Source organism: Mercurialis annua, linkage group LG4 (genome assembly GCF_937616625.2).
Source record: "Mercurialis annua linkage group LG4, ddMerAnnu1.2, whole genome shotgun sequence".
NCBI lineage: Eukaryota > Viridiplantae > Streptophyta > Magnoliopsida > Malpighiales > Euphorbiaceae > Mercurialis > Mercurialis annua.
Window position 1 is genome coordinate 9,637,166 of NC_065573.1, and position 10,257 is coordinate 9,647,422.

The 10,257-nt window shown below is 37.8% G+C and overlaps 1 non-coding gene across 1 annotated transcript; it reads right to left on the reverse strand.

The window, feature by feature from the left end:
* Positions 1–7,235: 7,235 nt before the first annotated feature.
* Positions 7,236–7,323, reverse strand: TRNAS-GCU (transfer RNA serine (anticodon GCU)). Its single transcript has one exon. It is a non-coding gene; the product is annotated as a tRNA-Ser (tRNA).
* Between the last annotated feature and the right edge of the window lie 2,934 nt (positions 7,324–10,257).

Genomic DNA, 10,257 nt, shown 5'->3' on the forward strand with positions numbered 1-10,257 from the left:
TCTTTAACGCGTCGTTTTGATTACCATGCTTATGTCGCGTCTCAAGTCTCTCTAACGCGTCGTTCCGACTACCTAAGCATGGTTTAGTTATATTACGCAAAGTGTGCGTGAAAAATGATGCTTGATTAGTATGTCGCGTCTCAAGTCTCTATAATGCGTCGTTCCGATTACCTAAGAATGGTTAGGTTATATTACGCAAAGTGTGCGTGAAAAGTGACAATAGATTAGTATGTCGCGTCTAAACTCTCTTTAACGCGTCGTTCCGATTACCAAAGCTTGGTTATTTTATATTACACCAAGTGCGCGTTAGAAGTGTTGCTAGATTAGTATGTCGCGTCACAAGTCTCTTTAACACGTTGTTACGATTACCTAAGCATGCTTAAGTTATATTACGCAGTGTGCGTAAAAAGTGACGCTAGATTAATGTGGCGCGTCTCAAGTCTTTTTAACGCATCGTTTCGATTCCATGCTTATGTCACGTTACAAGTCTCTCTAACACATCGTTCTGATTTCCAAAGCATGGTTAGGTTATATTACACATAGTGTGCGTGAAAAGTGACAATAGATTAGTATGTCGCGTTGCAAGTCTCTTTAGCATGTCGTTCCGATTACCTAAGCATAGTTATGTAAGTTCTCATTAAAAGTGTCGCTAGATTAGTATATCGCGTCACAATTTTCTTTAACGCGTTGTTACGATTACCTAAGCATGGTTAGTTTATATTACGCAAAGTGTGCGTAATATAAGGCACGTCTCAAGTCTCTCTAACGCATCATTTCGATTACCATGCTTATGTCACGTTCACGTCGTTCCGATTACCTAAGCATGGTTAGGTTATATTACGCAAAATTGTGCGTGAAAAGTGACGGTAGATTAGTATGTCGCTTCTCAAGTCCCTTTAACGTGTCGTTAGGATTACCTATGCATGGTTAGGTTATATTACGCAATGTGTGCGTGAAAACTGTCGCTAGGTTAGTATGTCGCGTCTCAAGCCTCTTTAACGCGTCGTTCCGATTACCAAAGCATGGTTAGATTATATTACGCAAAGTGTGCGTAAGAAGTTACGGTAGATTAGTATGTTGTGTCTCAAGTCTCTTTAACGCGCTATTCCAATTACCTAAGCATGGTTAGGTTATATTACGCAAAGAGTGCGTAAAAAGTGACACTAGATTAGTATGACGCGTTTCAAGTCTCTTTCACGCGTTGTTTTGATTTCCATGCATATGTCGTGTCACAAGTGTCTCTAACGCCTCGTTCTGATTACCTAAGCATGGTTAGGTTAGATTAACCAAAGTGTGCATGAAAAGTGACACTAGATCAGTATGTCGCGACTAGAGTCTCTTTAACGCGTCGTTCCGATTACCAAAGCATGGTTAGGTTATATTACGCAAACTGTGCGTGAAAAGTAACGTTTGATTAGTATGGCGCGTCCTATGTCTCTTTAATACGTCGTTCCGATTACCTAAGCATGGTTAGGTTATACTACGCAAAGTGTGCGTGAAAAGTGACACTAGATTAGTATGTCACGTCGCAAGTCTATTTAACGCATCGTTCCGATTACCTAAGCATGGTTAGGTTATTTTACACAAAGTATGCGTGAAAAGTGACGCAAGATTAGTATGTCGGGTCTCAAGTCTTTTTAACGTGTCGTTCCGATTACCTAAGCATTGTTATGTTATATTACGCAAAGTGTGTTTAAAAAGTGACGCTAGATTAGTATGGCGCGCCTTAAGTCTCTTTAACGCATCGTTTCAATTACCTAAGCATGGTTAGGTTATTTTATGCAAAGTGTGCGTGAAAAGTGACGCTAGATTAGTATGTTGCATCTTAAGTCTCTTTAACGCGTCGTTCCGATTACCTAAGCATGGGTAGGTTATTTTACGTAAAGTGTGCGTGAAAAGTGACGCTAGATTAGTATGTTGCGTCTCAAGTCTCTTTAGCACGTCGTACCGATTACCTAAGCATGGCTAGATTATACTACGCTAGATTAGTATGTTGCGTCTCAAGTCTCTTTAACGCGTCGTTTCGATTACCATACTTATATTGCTTAACAAGTTTCTCTGACGCATCATTCTGTTTATCAAAGCATGGTTAGGTTATATTATGCAAAGTGTGCGTGAAAAGTGACAATAAATTAGTATGTCCTGCCTCAAGTCTCTTTAACACGTCGTTCTGATTACCCATGGATATTTTATATTATGCCAAGTGCGCGTTAAAAGTGTCGCAGATTAGTATGTCACGTCACAAGTCTCTTTAACGCGTTGTTACGGTTACATAAGCACGGTTAGGTTATATTACGCAAAGTTTTTGTAAAAAGTGATGCTAGATTAGTATGTCGTGTCTCAAGTCTCTTTAACGCGTCGTTTCGATTACCATGCTTATGTTACATTACAAGTCTCTCTAACATGTTGTTCTGATTACCTAAGCATGGTTAGGTTATATTACGCAAAGTGTGCCTGATATGTGACAATTGATTAGTATGTTGCGTCTCAAGTCTCTTTAACTCGTTGTTACGATTATCTCATCATTGTTAGGTATTTTACACAAATTGTGCGTGAAAAGTGACGCTAGATTAGTTTGTCGTTTCTCAAGTCTCTTTAACTAGTCGTTCCGATTACCTAAGCATGGTTTGGTTATATTACGCAATGTGTGCGTGAAAACTGTCGCTAGGTTAGTATGTCGCATCCCAAGTCTATTTAACGTGTCGTTCCGATTACCTAAGCATGCTTAGGTTATATTACGCGAAGTGTGGGTGAAAATTGAAAAGTGACGCTAGATTAGTATTTCGCGTCTCAAGTCTCTTTAACGCGTCGTTCCGATTATCTAAGCATGTTTAGATTATAATAAGCAAAGAGGGGTTAAAATGTGACGCTAGATTAGTATGGCGTGTTTCAAGTCTCTTTAACACATCGTTTCGATTACCATGCTTATGTCGCGTCACAAGTGTCTCTAACGCGTCGTTCAGATTACCTAAGCATGGTTAATTTATAGTACGCAAAGTGTGCGTGAAAAGTTACAATAGATTAGTATGTCACGTCTTAAGTCTCTTTAACTCGTCGTTCTGATTACCTAAGCATGGTTAAGTTATATTACGCAAAGTGTGCGTGAAAAGTGACTCTAGATAAGTATGTCGCGTCTCAAATCTCTTTAACTCGTCGTTCTGATTACCTAAGCATGGTTAAGTTATATTACGCAAAGTGTGCGTGAAAAGTGACGCTCGATTAGTATGTCGCGTCTCAAGTCTCTTTAACGCGTCGTTCTGATTACCTAAGCATGGTTTCGTTTTATTACACCAAGTGCACGTTAAAAGTGTTGCTAGATTAGTATGTCGCGTCACAAGACCCTTTAACGCGTTGTTACGATTACCTAAGCATGGTTAGGTTATATTACGCAAAGTATGCGTAAAAAGTGACGCTCTAGATTAGTATGGTGCGTCTCAAGTATCTTTAACGCGTTGTTTCGATTATCATGCTTATGCACGTCACAAGTCTAACACGTCGTTCTGATTACCAAAGCATGGTTAGGTTATATTACGCAAAGTGTGCATGAAAATTGACAATAGATTAGTATGTCACTTCTCGAGTCTTGTTAATGAGTCATTTCGATTACATATGCATGGTTAGATCATTTTACATAAAGTGTGCGTGAAAAGTGACGCTAGATTAGTATGTCGCATCTCAAGTCTCCTTAACACGTCGTTCCGATTACCTAAGCATGGTTAAGTTATATTACGCAATGTGTGCGTGAAAACTGTTGCTAGGTTAGTATGTCGCGTCTCAAGTATCTTTTACGCGTCGTTCCGATTACCTAAGCATGGTTAAGTTATATTACGCAAAATGTGCGTGAAAAGTGACTGTAGATTAGTATGTCGTGTCTCAAGTCTCTTTAATGCGTCGTTCCGATTACCTAAACTTGGTTAGATTATTCTACGCAAAGCGTGCGTAAAGAGTGACGCTAGATTAGTATGGCGCGTTTCAAAAATCTTTAACACGTAATTTCGATTACCATGCTCATGTCGCGTCACAAGTGTCTCAAACGCGTCGTTCTAATTACCAAAGAAAAGTGTGCGTTAAAAGTAACAATTTATTAGTATGTCGCATCTCAAGTCGCTTTAAAGTGTCGTTCTGATGACCTAAGCTTGGTTAGGTTATTTTACGCAAAGTGTGCGTGAAAAGTGACACTAGATTGGTATGTCGCTTCTCAAGTCCCTTTAACGTGTGTTCCGATTACCTAAGCATTGTTAGGTTATATTACGCAAAGTGTGCGTGAAAAGTGACCCTAGATTAGTATATCGCGTCTCAAGTATCTTTAACACGTCGTTTCGATTACCAAAGCATGGTTATGTTATATTACGCCAAGTGCAAGTTAAAAGTATCGCTAGATTAGTATGTCGCATCACTAGTCTTTTTAACGCATTGTTATGTTACCTAAATATGGTTAAGTTATATTACGCAAAGTGTGCGTAAAAAGTGTCGTTAGATTAGTATGGCACGTCTCAAGTCTCTTTAACGCATTGTTTCGATTACCATGCATATGTCACATTACAAGTTTCTTTAACACATCGTTCCGATTACCATAGCATGGTTAGGTTAAATAAATACACAAATTGTGCGTGAAAAGCGACAATTGATTAGTATGTCGCGTCACATGTCTCTTTAACCGGTCGTTCCAATTGGTCATGGTTGGGTTATTTTACGCAAAGTGTGCGTGAAAAGTGATGCTAGATTAGTATGTCGTGTCACAAGTCTCTTTAATGCGTTGTTCCAATTACCCAAGCATGGTTTAGTTATATTATGCGATGTGTGCGTGAAAACTGTTGCTAGGTTACGTTCTAATTATCTAATAATCATGGTTAGGTTATTTTACGCAAAGTGTGCGTGAAAACTGACGCTAGATTAGTATGTCGCGTCTCAAGTCTCTTTAACGCGTCGTTTCGAATACCTAAGCATGGTTAGGTTATATTCCGCAAAGCGTGCGCCAAAAGTGATGCTAGATTAGTATGGCGCGTTTTAAGTCTCTTTAGCGCATCATTTCAATTACCGTCGTTCTGATTACCTAAGCATGGTTAGGTTATATTACGCAAAGTGTGCGTGAGAAGTGACGCTAGATTAGTATGTCGCATCTCAAGTCTCTTTAATGCGTGTTTCGATTACCTAAGCATGGTTAGGTTATATTACGTAAAGTGTGCGTGAAAAGTGACGCTAGATTAGTATGCCGCCTCCTAAGTCTCTTTCATGCGTCGTTCCGATTACCTAAGCATGGTTAGGTTATATTACGCAAAGTTTGCGTAAAAAGTGATGCTAGATTACTATAGCGCGTCTCAAGTCTCTATAGCGCGTCGTTTCGATTACCATGCTTAAGTTGCTTAGCAAGTGTCTTTAACGCGTCGTTCTGATTACCTAAGTATGGTTAGGTTATATTATGCAAAGTGTGTGTGAAAAGTAACAATAGATTAGTATGTCGCGCCTCAAGTCTCTTTAACCCGTCGTTCCAATTACCTAAGCTTGGATATGTTATATTACGCCAAGTGCGCGTTAAAAGTGTCGCTAGATTAGTATGTCGCGTCACAAGTCTTTATAACGCGTTGTTACGATTACTTAGGCATGGTTAGGTTATATTACACATAGTATGTGTAAAGAGGGACGGTAGATTAGTATGTCGCATCTCAAGTCTCTTTAAGGCATCATTTCGATTACCATGCTTATGTTATGTTACAAATCTCTCTAACACGTCGTACCGATTACCTAAGCATGGTTAGGTTATATTACGCAAAGTGTGTGTGAAAAGTGACAATAGATGAGTATGTCGCGTCTCAAGTGTCTTTAACGCGTCATTACGATTATGTAAGCATGGTTAGGTTATTTTGGGCAAATTGTGCGTGAAAAGTGACGCTAGATTAGTATGTCGCATCTCAAGTCTCTTTAACGTGTCGTTCCGATTACCTAAGCATATTTAGGTTATATTACGCAATGTGTGCGTGAAAACTGTCGCGAGGTTAGTATGTCGTATCTCAAGTCTATTTAACACGTCGTTCCTATTACCTAAACATGGTTAGGTTATTTTACGCAAAGTGTTCGTGAAAAGTGACGCTAGATTAGTATGTCGCCTCTCAAGTCTCTTTAGCGCGTCGTTCCGATTACCTAAGCATGGTTTGGTTATATTACGCAAAGAGTGCTTAAAAGGTGAGGCTAGTTTAGTATGGCGTGTTTCAAGTCTCTTTAACATGTCATTTCGATTACCATGCTTATGTCGCGTCACAAGTGTCTCTAACGCGTCGTTCTGATTACCTATGCATGGTTAGGTCATATTACGCAAAGTGTGGTCGATAAATGACAATAGACTAGTATGTCGTGTCTTAAGTCTCTTTAACGCATCGTTCCGATTACCTAAGCATGGTTAGGTTATTTTACGCAAAGTGTGCGTGAAAAGTGACGCTAGATTAGTATGTTGCGTCATAAGTCTCTTTAACGCGTCGTTCCGATTACTTAAGCATGGTTAGGTTATGTTACGCAACGTGCGCGTGAAAACTGTTGCTAGGTTAGTATGTCGTGTCTCCAGTCTCTTTAACGCGTCGTTTTGATTACCTCATGGTTAGGTTATATTACGCAAAATGTGCGTTAAAAGTGTCGCCAGATTAGTATGTCGCGTCACAAGTCTTTGTAACGTTTGTAAATATTTGGATTAAATCGCTAAAAAGGTGAAATATTTGGTTTTGTTTTGTAACGTTTGTAAACGGTTGGCTAAAACTGCTATAAAGGTGAAACGTTTGGATTTGTTTCGTAACGTTTGTAAACCACAAAAAAAGAAATTGTACAGTACGAAATTAAATAAAAAAAGACTAAACTCATAAAAAAAAAGATAGACCGATCGTTCGAGTCGTTCCAATTCATTTAAGCCAGTATAGATATCAAAAAAAGACGGGAGCGCCGTCTTCGCAAACATGAATAGATTAGGAGAGATGGAGCTTGTACAGTACTACCAGTACCAGAAATGCATCTCCTTCGCCCGCGCGCGATAGCTCTACCTGGCGTGCCGTGCCGCCTTGCCAATAGAATAAATAGCACACTGAGCGATGATTGATGTAGCCCCCCACCTCTGAAAGCTGAAGGAAGGCAGTGCCCTCGATTGTTTTATTCTAGAGAGAAGAAAAGAATTATGGCGCCCCAAAACCGTGACATCCAGCAGCAGCATCCCCTTGCGTGCGAGAGACTTCTACAAAAAAATTATAAGTCATCACCGGAAAGAGAGGGATTCGAACCCTCGGTACGAATAACTCGTACAACGGATTAGCAATCCGACGCTTTAGTCCACTCAGCCATCTCTCCCAATTGAAAAAGTATACTTACTATGTTACATACAAGTAAGGCTTAAAAAATAAAAAAAGCCTTTATTCTTTATTCTTTCTTTATTTTATTACTTTATTTTCAATTTTCAAAATTCTTTCAGAATTCCTTTTTATAGTTCGATTTTTTTTATATGGTTTTATATGGAGCTATAAAATTTAATTGACCCGTTATTTAATATATCCTATTAATTATTCTATTAATATTCATTATTCTAATTATTATATTCATTTTATTGTATTAATTTAATTAATAATTCATTTTATAATTAGTTAATTTTTTAATTAATTTTTAAAACAGAATCAAATATTTATATAAAAATAAAATATATTTATATAAAAATAAAATATATTTATATAAAAATAAAATATCTATATATAAAAATAAAATATCTATATAAAAGAAAATATAATAAATAAATATATAAAAGAAAATAATATATAAAATATTATAAATAATTTCAATAAATAATATAAGAAAAATATAAGAAATGTAAGAAAATATTCGTATATATTTAGTATATAATTTAATGGAAAATACAACTCTAAAATAAATATAGAAAACTTTCATCCGTAAGCTAGATTAGTATGTCCAGTCTTAAATCTCTTTAACGCGTCGTTCTGATTACCTAAGCATGGTTAGGTTCTATTACGCAAAAAGTGTGCATAAAAAGTGACGCTAGATTAGTATGTTCCGTCTCAAGCCTCTTTAACGCGTCGTTTCGCTTACCATACTTATCTCGCGTCACAAGTCTCTTTAACGCGTCGTTCCGATTACCTAAGCATGGTTAGGTTATATTAAGCAAAGCGTGCGTGAAAAGTGACGTTAGATTAGTACGTCGCGTCTCAAGTCTCTCTAATACGTCGTTCCGATTTCCTAAGCATTGTTAGGTTATATTACGCAAAGTGTGCGTGAAAAGTGACACTAGATTAGTATGTATCGTCTCAAGTCTCCATACGCGTCGTTTTGATTTCCTAAGCATGGTTATGTTACATTACGCAAAGTGTGCGTAAAAAGTGACGCTATATTAATATTGCGCGTCTCAAGTCTCCATACGCGTCGTTCTGATTACCTAAGCATGGTTAGGTTATATGAGGCAAAGTGTGCGTGAAAAATGACAATAGATTAGTATGTCGCGTCTTAAGTCTATTTAATACGTCGTTTCAATTAATTAAGCATGTAACTTGTCATTCTGATTACCTAAGCATTGTGAAAAGCGACGTTAGATTAGTAAGTCGCGTCTCAATTCTCTTTATTGCGTTGTTCCGATTACCTAAAGCATGGTTAGGTTATACTCCCTCCGTCCCGTAAAGATAGAAAAAGTAGCTACTTTTTTTGTCCCACAAAGATAGAAAAAGTAGTGTTAGTTAACTATAAAATTATTAAAATACCCTTATATCAACATTAATTGATTTAAAGTTTCAATGTATGGTTTTTATGCATCTAAAATTCTATTGGCTAATATTTATATAGTGGCTTTGGGTTGATGAATCACTAATTTATTATGATTTACTTCAAGAAATTAAAAGGACAATTTAGGAAAATTATCACAAATTTCCTATAATTAACTACTTTCTTAATTCTTGTGAAATAACTACTTTTTCTATCTTTACGGGGCGGAGGGAGTATTACACAAAGCGTGCGTGAAAAGTAACGCTAGATTAGTATTTCGCGTCTCAGGTCTCTTTAAAGCGTCGTTCTGATTATCTAAGCATGGTTAGGTTATATTATGCAAAGTGTACGTGAAAAGTGACACTAGATTAGTATGTCGCGTCTAAATTCACTTTAACGCATCGTTCTGATTACCTAAGCGTGGTTAGGTTATATTACACAAAGTGTGCGTAAAAAGTGACGCTAGATTAGTATGGCCCGTCTCGAGTCTTTTTAACGCGTCGTTTCGATTACCATGCTTATGTCGAGTCACAAGTCTTTCTAACGCATCGTTCCGATTACCTAACCATGGTTAGGTTATATTACGCAAAGTGTGCGTGAAAAATGACAATAGATTAGTATATCGCGTCTCAAGTCTATTTAACGCGTCGTTCCTATTACCTAAGCATGGTTAGGTTATATTACGCAGAGTGTACGTGAAAAGTGACGCTAGATTAGTATGTCGCGTCTCAAGGCTCTCCAACGCGTCGTTCTGATTACCTAAGCATGGTTAGGTTATATTACGCAAAGTGTGCGTGAAAAGTGACGCTAGATTAGTATGTCGCGTCTCAATTCTCTTTGTCGCGTTGTTCCGATTACCTAAGCATGGTTAGGTTATTACACAAAGCGTGTATGAAAAGTAACGCTAGGTTAGTATGTCGTGTCTCAAGTCTCTTTAACGTGTCGATTCGATTACCATGCTTATGTCGCGTCACAAGTGTCTCTAACGCGTCGTTCCGATTACCTAAGCATGGTTAGGTTATATTACGAAAATTGCGCTTGATAAGTGAAAATAGATTAGTATGTCACTTCTCAAGTCTCTTTAACGCGTTGTTCCTATTTTCTAAGCATAATTAGATTGTATTACGCAAAGAGTGCATGAATAGTGACGCTAGATTAGTATGTCGCGTCTGAAGTCTTTTTAAGGCGTCGCTCCGATTACCTAAGCATGGTTAGGTTATATTACGTAAAGTGTGAGTACAAAGTATTGATATAATAGTATGGCGTGTCTCAAGTGACTTTAACGCGTTGTTCCAATTACCTAAGCATGGTTAGGTTATATTACGGAAAGTGTGCGTAAAAAGTGACGCTAGATTAGTATGTCGCGTCACAAGTCTCTCTAACGCGTCGTTCAAATTACCTAAGCATGGTTATATTATATTACGCAAAGTGTGCGTGAAAAGTGATGCTAGATTAGTATGTCACGTCTCAATTCTCTTTAACGCGTCGTTCCGAATACCATGCTTATGTTGCGTCACAAGTCTC